Source organism: Triticum aestivum, chromosome 4A (genome assembly GCF_018294505.1).
Source record: "Triticum aestivum cultivar Chinese Spring chromosome 4A, IWGSC CS RefSeq v2.1, whole genome shotgun sequence".
NCBI classification, from domain to species: Eukaryota; Viridiplantae; Streptophyta; class Magnoliopsida; order Poales; family Poaceae; genus Triticum; species Triticum aestivum.
In genome coordinates, this window is record NC_057803.1 from 753672101 (window position 1) to 753688337 (window position 16237).

The window sequence follows — 16237 nt, forward strand, 5'->3', positions numbered from 1 at the left end:
GGAGGGAGTAGTTGTTTACTTGTACACTGGTTGTTCAAAGCTGGGTTAAATATCAGTATACTTGACAGATTTTTTAATAAGATTAACAACTTAATGCTCTGAGATGTTGACATAAAATGTAAGAATACATATATACGGTAGTTGCCCACATTACTTAAGAAACGTGACAGCTGACGGCCTCCACACAATGAGCATCTCACAAAGAGAGACGTGATGCCATTTAATCTCAACTTGGGAAAAGTCCATTCAAGCTTCCGCGAAAATACTTCCGCCATGCACCACTCAATCGCCATTGCCAAGCTCGCCTTGCTCCTCGCCACTGCAGCCGTGTCCTGCGGCTTCTTCGTCGTCGCACATGCACATGCGCAGAAGAGCTGCTGGCCACGCGAGAGGGACGCGTTGCTGGCCTTGAAGCAGGGCATCAACGACACGGATGGCGTCCTCGCCTCGTGGCAAAAACTGCGCCATGACTGCTGCCGCTGGACGGGCGTCGCCTGCAGCAACGAAACCGGCCATGTCACCGAGCTTGACATCGGTCTCAGCTGGTTGTTCGGCCAGATAAGTCCTTCCTTGCTTTCTCTCCAGCATCTCGAGTACCTGGATCTCAGCACCACCTCCCTACTTGGACCAAACGGCAGCAGTGTATTCCCAGATTTCTTGTCTTCTTTGCACAACTTGAGACATCTCGATCTCGCCGGCACGCCATACTCTGGTAGAGTTCCTGCTCGGCTTTCCAACCTTTCAAATTTGGAGTATCTCGATCTTAGTGGGACATCCCTGCATGGTCATGCTCCAGAGTGTTAAACATCATGTCACGATGGTGTCACGTTGGCTATATGTCATGTTTATCTTAGGTAGTTAGAGATAGAGTTTGTTTTAACTTCCTCTTATCTTTCTATCTCTTCTCCCGATTGTATCTCTCGATCGTTAGTCCACGATCGCATCCTGTAACGCCACGAGACGCCTCTCGCTCCATATCAATATATATCACGCGTCTCTCCCTGTATGGACAGTAGGAACGCTTCCACCACTTTCCACATGGTATACAGAGCCATCTTCTTCCATCTCGTCTAGCTATCCTTCTCCCAAACTCGACTATGTCGACCTCTACCGCCGTAGTTTCCTCCGGCCTCAACAACAACGTTTCAGAGCCCCTCACCAGATCGAACTACATTCTCTGGCGTGCTCAAGCCCGCTCCCAGATCATGGGGGCCGGCCTCTTTGGATACCTCGACCAAACCATCGCCGAACCAGCAAAAACCCTAGTCAGCAAAACCTCCGAGGGCAAAGATCAGGTCGTCCCTAACCCTGCTTATGCTCCTTGGTTGATCCAAGATCAACAAATCATTGCCTATCTACTCCGCAATCTCTCAAAGGAGGTACTAGTTCAGGTTGCTTCCCTAGATACATCCCATGCAATCTAGATAGCCCTCGCAAATATGTTTTCCGCCCAATCCCGCTCCAAAGCAAACCACGTTCGCATCTCCCTCACCACCGCCCAGAAAGGAACCCAATCTGCCGCCACATACTTCGGTCACATGCGAGGCCTTGCCGATGAGTTAGTCGCAGCCGGCAAACCTATCACAGAAAATGAGCTCGTCTCCCACATCATCTCTGGCCTAGACATGGATTACCAACCGATTATCTCTGCCCTTGATGTTCGTCCTGATGATGTTTCTGTAGATGAGCTCTTCGGCATGGTTGCTACCTTCGATCAGAGGGTGGAGATGTTCCAGGGCACGGGCGCAGGCGCCTTCAAGTCGTCGGCCAATGCCGCATCGCGCGGCCGTGGAGGTGGCCAGCCCAAAGGCTACCGCGGCAACGGTGGCGGCGGCGGCGGCTCCCGTCGTGATGGACATGGCGGCGGTGCCCACAACCCCATCAGTGGCGGCGGTGGCCACTACGGTGACCACGGCAACCAGTACGGGGGTGGTGGCGGCGGCCACTACTCCAACAACGGCGGCGGCGGCTACAACTACAACACCCATCACCAGGGAGGAGGCCGACCCTTCTACAACAACAATAGGGGCAGTCAAAACAACTACAACAACAACAACTTTCGCGGGTATGATGAGTATGAGGGCAAGTGCCAAATTTGTAAGAAAACTAATCACATAGCAAAAGAGTGCAAGTGGCGATATGCTGAAGATAACTCACGCAAGAAGAAGATTGCTGATGCGGCAAACACAGGCTATGGTGCAGGCTATGGTGCATATTCAAACTGGTATGTGGATTCTGGAGCCACGGACCACATCACCCATGAGCTAGAGAAGGTCACCATGCATGAAAGATACAACGGGCACGATCAAGTTCATAATGCCGATGGTTCAGGTATGGAGATAAGCAATATTGGTCATTCAATTATTCATTCCCCGCATAGGGACATACATCTTAACAACATTCATCATTGTCCTAGTTCATCGAAAAACCTTCTTTCTGTGCATCACATTGCTCTTGACAATCATGTTTTTCTAGAGTTTCACCCATTCTTTTTCTTGATCAAGGATCAGGTCACGAAGCAAATTCTTTACCGAGGTAGATGCGTGGATGGACTCTACCCTTTGATTCCCAAAGTTAGCAGATTCAATAAACAAGTGTGTAGTGCCATTAGACTCTCTTTAGAGAGATGGCATGCCCGTTTGGGCCATCCTTTTTTTTCTATTGTCAAGCAAATTCTTAGCAAAAATAATCTCTCAGTTGTTGGAGAGCATAATTCTGAAACAGTGTGTGATTCTTGCCAAAGAGCTAAAAGTCATCAGTTGCCATATCCTGTCTCAACTAGTGTGTCTACCAGACCTTTACAACTCATATTCTCTGATGTATGGGGTCCTGCTCCTCTTTCCGCTGGTAAACATGCTTATTATGTTAGCTTCATTGATGACTTTAGTAAATATACGTGGATATACCTTCTCAAGAAAAGATGTGATGTGTTCCAAGTTTTCCAAAACTTTCAAGCACTTGTTGAAAGACAATTCAATAGCAAAATCCTCGCTGTTCAATCCGACTGGGGTGGTGAGTACGAAAAACTCAATTCTTTTTTTCAAATGTTGGGAATATCTCACCATGTCTCCTGCCCCCATGCTCACCAGCAAAATGGCTCGGCAGAGCGCAAACACAGACACATTGTTGAGGTAGGTCTTGCTTTGCTTGCCGCTGCGTCCATGCCATTAAAGTTTTGGGATGAAGCTTTTCTCACAACTGTGCATCTCATTAATATTCTACCCAGCCGTGTCATCAAAAATGAAACTCCCACCGAGCGTCTCTTACATGTCAAACCTGATTATGCTCCACTTCGTGTCTTTGGGTGTGCATGTTGGCCCAATCTCCGTCCATACAATAACCGTAAACTCATGTTTTGTTCGAAACAGTGTGTTTTTCTTGGCTACAGTGTACAACATAAAGGAGTTAAGTGCCTAGATGTCTCTACCGGTCGAGTGTATATCTCCCAGGATGTTGCATTTGACGAAACTCAGTTTCCCTTTGCCACACTCCATCCCAATGCCGGTGCTCTTCTTCGCAAAGAAATCCTTCTTTTGCCTTCTAGTCTATCAAATGGTGCAAATGGGGAAGAAAATAATTGTGATGATCAATATTTGCCTAACCCTCCTAACTTTATACCTGAGCTTTGTGTTGCAGCGATAAACAGTGCAAATGATGGTGAAAATGGTGTTCAAAACGGCGCTACAGTGCGACATTTTATGTGCACGGAATCTCCTGGCGGATCCTCATCGGGATTACCCCCCTCTGCCATGCAATGCGCCTCGGGATCCACCCAGGCACCTCCTGTCCACGTCCCATCAGCAGCGCCCCGATCTACTTCGGGATCGGCGCGACCGGCTGGGCCACCACCTGGTCCTCCCGCCTCTCCACTCGCGTTCCGGCCCAACCAACCTGAGGGCTCCGCGTGCCGCTCTCCTGCGCCTGGGCCCGAGCCTGGGCCCGCCACTCCCGCGGTCTCCCCGACCGGGAGACAGCCGCGCCTGCCCGCGACGTGGGCCTGGTCGCCTCGCCTCGTCCCGAGGCGACTTCGGGATCGGCCGCTGTCAGCGCACCAGGATCCCCCTCGGGATCTGCTGCGGCTGATCATCCTCTGGAGCCCGGATCTTCTGTAGCTCCTTCTTCTGGAGTCTGTTCTACACGCACCAGGTTGCAACAGGGAGTTATTAACAGACTTAATTACAAAAATATTTCCAAGTATGGCCTCACGTGTTTGACAGGGGAATCTGTTGAACCAAAGTCGCTTGCTGCTGCACTTGGGGACAATAGATGGAAACAAGCAATGGAGGATGAAATATCTGTGTTGCAACGTAACAAGACATGACATTTAGTTCCTCATCGACAAGGTATAAATCTCATTGATTGCAAATGGGTCTATCGAGTTAAAAGAAAATCTGATGGCACTATTGATCGCTACAAAGCTCGCTTAGTTGCAAAGGGTTTCAAGCAACGGTATGGTATTGATTATGAGGACACGTTCAGTCCAGTTGTCAAAGCAGCAACTATTCGTCTTGTGCTCTCTCTTGCTGTTTCCAGGGGATGGAGTCTTCGCCAGCTAGACGTACATAACGCGTTTCTTCATGGTGTTCTGGAAGAAGAGGTGTATATGAAACAACCTCCTGGGTTTGCAGATCCAAATGCACCCTTCCATGTTTGTAAGCTTGACAAGGCCCTGTATGGACTCAAGCAAGCCCCCAGAGCTTGGTATTCTAGGTTGAGTATGAAGTTGCAAGCACTTGGGTTTGTTCCATCAAAGTCTGACACTTCTCTGCTTATTTACAACAAGTTTCAAACTGCCATCTTTGTTCTTATATATGTTGATGATATAATTGTGACTAGCTCGTCCAATGAAGCAATTACAGCCTTGCTCAGTGATCTTAGATCAGAATTTGCTCTCAAAGATTTGGGGACTTGCACTATTTTCTAGGCATTGAAGTTAAGAAAACTGATCATGGCATTCATCTTTCTCAAGGAAAATATGTCACTGACTTGTTGAGCAGAGTTGGCATGCAGGATTGCAAGCCGTCACCGACCCCCCTGTCAAGTTCAGAAACCTTGTCTCTCACAGAGGGGACACTCCTGAATCAGGATGACAGCACTAGTTACAGAAGTATAGTTGGTGCACTTCAATACTTAACACTTACTCGTCCTGACATCTCATTTGCAGTCAACAAGCTCTGCCAGTTCTTGCATGCACCTACCACAGCTCACTGGACAGCAGCAAAACGCATCTTACGGTATGTCAAGAACACTGTCAGTATGGGTCTTTCCATCAACAGATCATCCTCCATGGGCATTAGTGCCTTCTCTGATGCGGATTGGGCTGGCTGCTTGGATGATAGAAGGTCCACAGGGGGATTTGCCATCTTTCATGGCCCAAACCTAGTCTCTTGGTGTGCAAAGAAACAAGCCACTGTTTCTAGATCGAGCACTGAAGCAGAATGCAAAGCCTTGGCAAATGCCATAGCTGAAGTCATTTGGATCCAAGCAATACTAAAGGAGTTGGGAATACTGAAAACCCCAACACCTTGTCTTTGGTGCGATAACCTTGGTGCAACTTATCTGTCTGCTAACCCAGTTTTCCATGCCAGGACCAAACACATCGAGATAGATTTTCATTTTGTCAGGGAACGAGTTGCTAACAAAGAATTAGATATCGATTCATTTCATCCAAGGATCAAATTGCAGATGGGTTTACAAAGGCGCTACCAACCAGAAGCTTTGAAGTTTTTCGGCGTAATCTCAACCTAGTTCGGTTTTGATTATGGGGGAGTGTTAAACATCATGTCACGATGGTGTCACGTTGGCTATATGTCATGTTTATCTTAGGTAGTTAGAGATAGAGTTTGTTTTAACTTCCTCTTATCTTTCTATCTCTTCTCCCGATTGTATCTCTCGATCGTTAGTCCACGATCGCATCCTGTAACGCCACGAGACGCCTCTCGCTCCATATCAATATATATCACGCGGCTCTCCCTGTATGGACAGTAGGAACGCTTCCACCACTTTCCACAAGTTCTTGTTTTCTTACAAAAACTTGAGACATCTCGATCTCTCCCTCACGCCATACTCTGGTAGAGTTCCTGCTCGGCTTTCCAACCTTTCAAATTTTGAGTATATCGATCTCAGTTGGACATCCCTGCATGGTCGTGCTCAGTTCCTGTTTTCTTACAAAAACTTGACACGTCTCGATCTCTCCAACACGCTCTTTTCCGGTACACTGCCGCCTCAGCTAGGCAAACTTTCGAAGTTGGAGTATCTCGATCTCACCAGCACGCTCTTTTCCGGTACACTGCCGCCTCAGCTAGGCAATCTTTCAAACTTGCGACACCTTGACCTCAGTTATATGCAAAATATACACACAGCAGATGTCTCATGGTTAACTCATCTGCATTTCCTGGAATATCTTGACATGAGTGGCATAAATCTCGGCACCCCCAACGTGTTCCCTGTGGCCAACACAATCCCAACTCTCAAGGACCTCATTCTTCGTAACTGCTCACTTCCAAACGCCAACCAGCCGCTCACACACCTAAACCTCACAAAACTTGAGCAGCTCGTCCTCCACAGAAACTATCTTGGCCATCAAATCGATACGAGTTGGTTTTGGAACATAACAGGCATCACACATTTAGACCTTGATGAAACCTATCTCTATGGTCCATTCCCTGACGCCCTAGGAGGTATTACATCCCTCCAATTCCTATCCTTTGCCTATAATGGCAATTCAGCTACAATGATGGTGGACTTGAAAAATCTCTGTGATTTAGAGCTCCTACGGCTTGATGGAAGTCTCGCGTTTGGGAACATAACAGAGTTTTTAAGGAAACTGCCACAATGCTCGTCCAACAAATTCCTCTCCGTGTATTACTGAACTTGAGATTTCTGCTGCTAAACCATAACATGTTTTATGGGGATATTCCAGCCAACATCACAAATCTTATACTACTTCAGTACTTTAGTTTAGCAAGCAACAATATCTCAGGATCAATTCCATCGTCATTGTCAAAATTAATAGCAATGACACCAAACATCCACAACGTGGTGGGACTAACTTGTATGTTCAAGAGGACATGAACAAGGACCTTTTGTCTGTGGTGATGAAGCGGCAAAATCTGAAGTATGACATATATACAGTTTACGACATGTTCGGCACTGACATTTCACTCAACCACTTAACGGGTGGAATTTCAGATTAGATGACTTCTCTTAATGGATTGTTTACTTTGAATTTATCATGGAATCACCTGAGTGGAAAAATTCCTAGGAACATTGGGGCTATGAAATCACTAGAATCACTCGACTTATCAAGGAACAACCTTTTCGGTGAAATCCCAACAAGCTTGTCAGATTTGACGTATCTAAGCTCCTTGGACTTGTCATACAACAATCTTGTAGGAAGAATTCCGACAGGACGTCAACTTGACACCCTCTACGCCGAGAACCCGTCCATGTACAGCGGCGATAATGGTCTTTGTGGGCCTCCTCTTAAAAAGAATTGCCCAGGCAACAATGCTTTAGAGCATGGTGATCAGCAGAGAAGAGAAAATGGTTATGATCCAGTGGTGTTCTTCTACTTTGGGCTGACGGCGGGCTTTGTGGCGGGACTCTGGATTGTCTTTTGTGCTCTTCTGTTCAAAAGAGCATGGAGGAATGCTTATTTCCGCCTCTTTGACAAGCTACATGACAATGTGTACGTGTTTGTTGTTGTTACTTGGGGCATGATAACCAGTAAGACAACTACAAGTTAAGAACTGGCGTGCTAAACCAAATAAGGCCGATCTGATGCTGTTGTCATTCTACTGTTGAACTGTATGAATAAATAAGAGTGAGCAAGTATTTAGTAGCTTGTACAAGAATGTGTTTTGTTGAAGATTATAAGCTTGTAATATGTCTTAGAAGTAACGAATATTTTGTTAGGATCATGTACACCAATCTGATTGATAAAGATTCTGTTAGATCTCTCTCTCTTTCTTGATTCTCAAATATGTAATCCTACCAACCTTGTATTCTTGGCCTACATGGCTTTGCCCCTATATTAACATGAAAGCATGCCGAGGCAAAGGCATAAGCTTCCACAAAACATTATTTGATTGTTCATTCTGTGTGCTAACCTGTGAATCTCGCCACTCGAATTCCAGTCTAAAAGCCCCCCGGCAGAACATGTTCCTTTCACGCGATACTAAATTCACATAGCCTTTTTTCTCAACCGAGTCAAGTCGTATCACACGTGTGGCTGCATCCTCCTTTTCTAAAAAAGAGTCGTATCACACGTGTCAAATTTCCCTTTCAGTTTCATTGATGTTTTTTGAAATATATGCACGTACTACGTACACAAGCAGGTAGACAGGCAGGTGGATCGATTAGCTTCAGGCTAGCACATGAAGGTCCGTAGCTTGCACGAGGAAGCCATCACCGGAGTCCTCAAACTGAACAGAACAGGTAGAGGACGAGGAAGCCATCTCCGCCGCGGCCGTCGTATGACCTGCCAACGGCATCCCCTGATCCAACCAAACAGACTTTATAAAGGACCCCACGTCAGACAAGCAACAAAAGATCGCCGAGACCTCCATCTTCGGGGTCCACAGCATCCAGAAACCCTAGCAGCCACCATTTTCCATCTCCATCACCACAACCATAGCACTCAGCTCGATTATACATACCTTGTAATCATCTATTGCAGTGGGCAACAACTGTAAGAAATTATTAATTGATCATTCCTCTTGATGTGTTCTTCCATCATTTTTTCTTGCGATCTGATCGTCATATGTAAGTAATTCTATAAGGGCATGGGTTGAGACTCCAGATGGCAACGGGGATGAAACCCATCGGGTTTTGCCTTCCCAAACCCATCCCCACGAGAAAATCGTAAACCCGTCCCCGTCCCCATCACCATGCGCGGGGCTAGTTTTTCACCCGTCCCCTAAACCCATCGGGTTTCGGGGAACCCACGGGGAACCCACGAGAAAATCAAAATATTTAAACAAACATAGTGGCAACAAAGAATAACATTTCAGCAGCAAAACAAGCACATTTCAGCAGCATAGCTTGAGCAAATTTGAACAAAAAACAATGGTAGATGGTTCAACAGCGGTGCCCGTGTGGTGTGCAAGATGGGATCGAGGGAGCGGTGCCCGTGTGGTGTGCGAGACCTAGCGAGGCTGGGGTGCGTCGAGTGGATTTGAGGTTGGGGGCTCGGACGCTGCAGACGTTTGGGCCGATGCGAGTCCAGGCTGCATGGCCCAATACCTTGTGTAGTATTTTCGCGGGTAGGCCGGGTTTTGGGTTCGGGTATTGATGAAACGGGTGTGAACCCGCGAAACATGCTGGGTTTTACATTTTACCCAACAGCAGGCCCACGGGGTTAGAAAATCGCCCATCCCCGTCCCCTAATGGGGTAAAAACCCGCGGGGACGCGGGTTTCGGGGCCCCGTTGCCATCTTGAGTTGAGACATAGCCCTACAACCCTATGTATTTTTTGGGGGAGGGGGCGATGGAAGTACTTTGAATTAACGGCTCGTATGTGTAACATAAAATTTCATTGTAGTTGTCTCTTGTCTCATCCGCATTGTTCATCCCTGTACGTAACCATGATCATGGAGAATGAGTCACCGAGAGGTTAAGGGAGGGAGACCGTGAAGTGTTATTGAAAACTAGTGACAGAAAGTTTAGTACGGTAACACGGATCCTATCTCTGTGGATATAAGAAGTGTAATCATTAAACGCCCAAATCTCTTGCCTGATTTTAATCTTAATTATCAAGGCAACCTTGTGTGATGGATAGGGCCTTTGATTGGACAACCGATTCTTGATGCAGGAAGCACTTCGAGAAAGATGTAATTTGGACACATGCCCTTTGATATGGTGCAAGCACATCTCGATGTATAACTTTCAGTGCACAAATTAATATCATAATGATCCAGTTCGCAAATATATAGTTGTAAGATCAAGTCCTCATACCCATACCTATTTTTTTATTAGCAGTGTTTTAGTTTCAACTTGATTAAGATCTGGTCAAAAGCTGGAGTTAGTACTCTTGCAAAAGTTTGGTAGAATTGCAACCATGAATAAAATTTTAGCTCCTCGGCCCCGCATGATATTAGTCCAAAGTGAGTGGTGGTTTGAGATTCGATATGGGACTCCTCTGAGTGTGGCCAAGTCAAAATTCATGTCACTGCGAGCATTGAAGACATATTCAATCATAACACAAATGACAAACTTGAAGCATCTTCGCTATCTAGATTGTTCTTGTTCAGCTATATCTTCACTTCCTGAAGCCACTACAATGTTGTATAACTTGCAAACACTGAAGCTCATTCAATGTACAAAACTTGAGAAATTACCAGAAGGCATGAGATATATGACCAATCTCCGACACATTTTCCTCCTTGGGTGTCATCGTTTGGAGCGCATGCCACAAGGTATTGGTCAGTTGAATTCTCTACCGACATTGACAAATTATGTCTGTGATAGTGATGCGGGTTGTGGAATTGATCAACTGAAATATTTGAATCTTAGTGGTGCTTTTTATTTGACTAAGTTGATAAAAGTGCATAGTGCAGAAAATGCTAAACCAAGCAATATGTCCGCCAAGCATAATGTGAATCAATTGTCACTTGATTGGGAAAATGGACCTTCTTATAGCACACAAGATGGGTATGAGGTAGATGCCAATGCAGAAGGAATATTAGAGGCCCTTTGTCCTCATGAACGAATTGAAGCTTTAATGTTATCTAATTATAGAGGTGCTAAATTATCATCATGGATGCACAACTCTACACCGTTAGAACAACTTAGTGAACTTCATCTGAGTAGCTGGAAGAACTGCAAGGATCTCTCCCCATTATATAAATGTCCCTCCCTCGGGTACTTGAGTTTGAAAGGTTTTGATAATTTGACACGTATATGTGTTGGTGATGATGATACAGACAATGGGCAATCATGTATTTCTCCACCACCTTTCTTTCCTAAATTGGAATGTATGAAGCTTTCCAACATGCCTAAGCTAGAGAGATGGCACCTAGAGGTGCCTGGACAAGCAACGGTTGTATCACTCCCTCAGCTCAAGAAGCTAGAAATTATTGAATGCCCAATGCTATGAAGCATGCCCAAGATGCTCCCTCTGCTTGAAGATCTGCTGATAAAGTGGGCAAGCGCCATTCCCGTTTATCATTTGATTAATCTGTTTGTGCAATCTAATCTTGAGTGCAAGGGCGCCATTTTAGTGAAACCTATAGTTGGTTGGCAGCCTGAGGACCTTCATTTCTCGGGGCTTGGTGACTCATATGCGACACTGAATCTAAAAGGTTTGAAGGACAATGTAGAGTGCTTTGAAGAGGAGCTGAAAAGAGTACCTTCCAAATTTATTAAGAAATTGGATATAGTAGATTGCAAATTTCTTTTCTCAGCTGAACAATCTAAAAAACAGCAGAATATATGGAACCATTTTGGTTTTGTTGATACAATCTGGATTAGAGGCAACAATAATACAGTACAATGGCCAATGGTAGAAATTGGAAACTTGAATCGTCTTCAAGATCTAAACTTGATTAGTTGTTCCAACTTAACTGGTTCACTTCCATCAACCATATCCGATGAAGAAAATGTCTTGCTTCCTCAACTCCGGTTTCTTGACATTCTAAACTGCAAGAATTTGGTGGAGGTACCAAAGTTGCCTGCTCTTAAAATATTGTGCATTTGTTCTTGTCCCAAGCTGGTGTCCATGCCAAAAATTCTTGGGAATGTGAAAATTTTGACAGAGCTTACTCTGAGTGGGTGTAACGCGCTGGTGGCATTTCCAGATGGAATGTATGGAGTCACTTCACTCAGGATGTTGAAGATGGTGTGGTTCCCAAGGGTAGAGACACTACCGGAGGGACTCCTGCATCAGCTCCCTGCCCTCCAGGACATATGGATCATGGGCTGCCCCCATTTAGAGGGAATCTTCTCAAGAGGAGGCGCTTACCAGGATTTGGTTAAGGCTAAAGTAATTCGAGAGGCAAGACTTGGCGCCGAGCTTGAAATTCACATTAGCTCGCATTGATCTTTGATTGAGATGCCAGCCTCATGGGATTATCTATGTGTGGCGTTCCAGAATTGATGTATTTGTTGAGTGCAACATACCTACCTATATTGGCATGGAAACCATAGACACTCATTGATATATTTGTTGAGTACAACATACCTACCTTAGTTCCTCCACAAGTGTTATTAACATTGTTGATCTGGTATGCAAGCTGCAACGGTTAGGACTGAATTTCCAGCCACTCGTAGATTGTATTTGCTTTTTCTCTTCTCTTAGCAGACTATGGCCGTAGCTTTATCTTTATGGGCTGAAAATTCTGTCAATGAACACTACTTGATCAGTCTTCGAGTAATCACTGTTACTGTATAAAAGAATCTATTGACTGAGATGCTGAAATGCTCAGTTCTGTGCCACACAAAGTCAGTGCAATATGCATTAGTTAACCTGTCAGATAAACTGCTTCATATTCTCTATGTGTTTTATACATATATGTATGCTACTTAAAATATCCTCTTCTGCTTGGTTACTGAAATACAACAACTACTACTTCAGTATTTTTCTGGAGAAAAGTGTTAAGGATTTTCATGTGGCAACCTCCGTGCTTCTCATTATCAATGCACGTCGCAGTTCTAAGACTGCACGATACTACAATGAAGATTTTTTTTTGCGGGTACTACAATGAAGATTATCTACACAGGAAGAAATGTAATTAGTTGCAACAGCACAAGAAGAAACAGCAAAGCAGCATCTGCCTTGAGTGTGTAGTGATCTTTGTTGATATCAATGAATTAAACATCAAGAAATTCGTAGAGGTTGATGTCATTCAGACTCTTGTTGTGTAAACGTTGTTGAGGAAGGGGGTTGGTGCCTGTCTTCCTTGTATGCATCTAATCTGCAGTAGGTCGCAGTCGCCTCTGCAAATGTACAAGTCAACCAAGCATACAGAAAAGAGGTTGCCTAATTAAAATAGCATTATCAAACTTACTCTGATTGAAATGTGTAGTATTACTATCTACTATTAGTGATGATGTATACATTGTATATCATATACTGAAATAGCTGGAGTATAGTGTTTGTTTGAAAAGGTGCTCCTTGTTACCCTTTTCATCTGACAATAATAAATCTTCATGGACTGGAAGAATTATTAAGATTGTGGCGAGAAAGAGGAATAAAAAAATCAAAATGGAATGCCCAAGATGGTCTTTTTATGGAGTGGATATTGAGTTGATGCATAAAACAGAAGATGAGATTCTTATAAATAAAGCATCTGCTAACCTGATTAAACAGGCTAAGACTGTGTCTTATTGGAAATGAAGAGTCCGAATGGTGGTGTTGGAATTCCCGAGCGAAAATTGTACAAACAAAGGTTGCAACAGAGAGTCCGGACGCATGCAGTTTGACAAACATAGTACAGTACTTGCTTGGTCTGTTGTCCCTTGCAGAGGTCTTTTCATGCGTTTGTAGAAAGAGGAAAAACAAAGACGCCCACAATTGCAGTTTTAGGTACACGCAACGGCAGCTATATGCATTAAGCACTCCCCACATTGCAGATTTTCATAAGAATAAACTAGCGGTGTGACCCGCGCATTTGCGCGGCTAGATTTCCTAAATTGTTGTTATATTTAAATTAGCATTTAGAAGCTGTTATAGGATGGCAGACTTGCAAACTTACACAATTATGTTAAAAATGCATAATGCAGGAACTCGTTTATCAAAAATAATTGTAACCTAATGTGAACTTGTTTTATCGTGCGTGATAAGTACTGTTTGCAACGTATTCCAAGCTATATTGGTCTGATCATGACAGACAACGTGAAGTCATATCAGTTTGGTCCGGTCATGACATTCCGAGCTATATTGGTGTCTGTCTTCAATAAAAAAATTAAGAAACAACCTAAGGAAAGATAATATCTAACACTTATGTCTAGTATAGCCCCCTCATCACTATTACAGTTGCATCATGCAATATCACCACATGCTTCCACACATGCTAATGTAATCTTTCTCTAATTATGTCTTTTTCTTAGCTATCAAACATAATATAAAATTATTTGTGTATTCAACAAAAATTGCCAAAATAACTTCATCTACTAAATTCTGGCATATCTATATATTTTATAAATAGAGGTTGTGATGTTGTATTGCTTTAAAATAGTTTGCTAGTTTTTTTCTATTTTAAACCTAGCATCAATACATATAGTCTTCTTGCACCGTTTTCGTATTTTGTTTTAAGAATTGTATTTGCTGCATTCATCTAAATTGAAGACACGGTTTCACTAAAAGAAAAAGGATAATGGGTGTATAGTTTATATCTTCACTCTTCAGCCCCCCACGAATAGAATTGTTATTCATTTCTTTAGTTGTCTCAGGTAAATTTTCATTTTGTACCAGTTGGATGACCTTTCTCTTGTCTCCAGTATATCCAGTATCGTTGAAGTTACTGGATGTTTTGATGGGTTAGCATTAGATGCACCTGAACCTCTCTGGTATCTGTATGGCTGGAGCAAAAGAAAACAATGTATGGCTCGTGCATGTATACTCCTTTCTAGACTGAAAGATTTATGCATGATATTCTATTCCTGGGAAGGTCACTTGTCTCCTTTGTAACACATAAGTGAGCCAGTCTGCACATATTTCCGTGGTCCGGTTTGCACCTCCGTACTTCAGCTTTGTACGTGTCAATATTAGACTTGATTTTAGAATCATTGGAGTGTATATGTTTTAGCACTTGTGGTTGAACATGATGGCTTATTTGTCTCTTGTGTTAATATTAAATAAACTTCAAATCTTAACCTCATTAAATTCGGTGAACATACACGGCCATATTATGTTTGAAAGTGTTGTCCAAAATGCCTCTTTTTCTCGAACAAAAATTTATGAATAGCTCTAACTGACCTATTAGAAGTACTTCATCGGATAAAATTAGCACGCCCCTAATAGGTGAAACAGGAGATATTCAAATAATTGAAATTTTTTACCAATCCATCTCAATCAGTGCAAAGCAACAAAGAAAACAAAAAAAGTGTTTTCAAATTTGAAAACTAATGGCACTAACAAAAAGTTTATAATTTTTCTAAAACTAAAAGAAAAAAGAATTAAAAAATAAAGCAAAAAACAAAAGAAAATAAATAATGCAGAAAACAAAACAAATAAACTAGAAAAAATAAATATAGCAACAATAAGTATTTTGTTGTTGTAAATAGAAACAAAATAAACTAAATAAAGCAACAAATAAAACATAAAAGAAAAAAACAAAAAAAGTGCCACCTACTGGGCCCCCACGGCCTGAATACGACTAGAAACCCTACCATGGGTCAGGATTCAGGCTCGCGGGAGGCCCAGTAGGCCCACAGGCACAGATTGCACGGTTAGGCCCGAAAGCCCGCTTTACAGAGGAGCTCGAGAGGGAAGGCGCACCGCACCTTATAAACAGGTGCGGCTCCCTCTCAACTAGCGAGGTGGGACTAAACATTTGGGCGCGGGGCAGCACAAGGCATTTGGTCCTGGTTGGTGGCATCAACCGGGACTAAAGAAGGCTTTGGTCCCGGTTCGTGGCACAAACCAGGACTAATGCCCCCCTTTAGTCCCGGTTGGTGCACCAACCGGGACTAAAGGGGGGCATTAGTCCCGGTTTGTGCCACGAACCAGGACCAATGCTCCGTCTATATAAGCAGGACTTGTGAAAAATTTCGTTCAGTTCTTCGATCCCGCCCCGACGACACCGCCAGGCTGCCCCTCTGCGCCTCGCTGTCGCCGTCGTCGCCCTGCCTCCGATGCCGTCCCGTGCCGCCCCGACGCCGTCGCCACCCCCGCGCCGCCCCGATGTCGTCGCCGCGCGCCGCCCCGACGCCGTCGCCGCCCCGCCTCTGCCTCGCCGTCGCCTCTGCCTCGCCGCGCCCCAGCTACCCCGCGCCGCCCCGACGCCGTCGCCGCGCGCCACCCCGCGCCGTCGCGGTCTCCCCGCGCCGCCCCGACGCCGTCGCCGCCCCGCCTCTGCCTCCCCGCGCCCCAGCTGCCCCACGCCGCCTTCGCCTCTGCCTCATTTTGGTCAGGGCCGGCACCGCCCCCCTCTTCCCCTTTTTTTGCAAATATATATATGTTTTTTTCCTGTAGATTATATGTATATGTATGAGTATATGTATGTGTGTATATCTGTTTATATGTCCTTTTTTTAGATTTTTTGTTTTTTGCATTTTTATAAAAATGTATATATGT

At 44.4% G+C, this 16237-nt stretch overlaps 2 pseudogenes; both read left to right on the top strand.

Moving 5' to 3' along the window:
- Window positions 1-224: 224 nt before the first annotated feature.
- LOC123083677 (receptor-like protein 53) lies at window positions 225-7985 on the top strand (annotated as a pseudogene).
- Window positions 7986-9389: 1404 nt separating this feature from the next.
- LOC123084645 (disease resistance protein RGA2-like) lies at window positions 9390-12040 on the top strand (annotated as a pseudogene).
- The last annotated feature ends 4197 nt before the right edge of the window (window positions 12041-16237 follow it).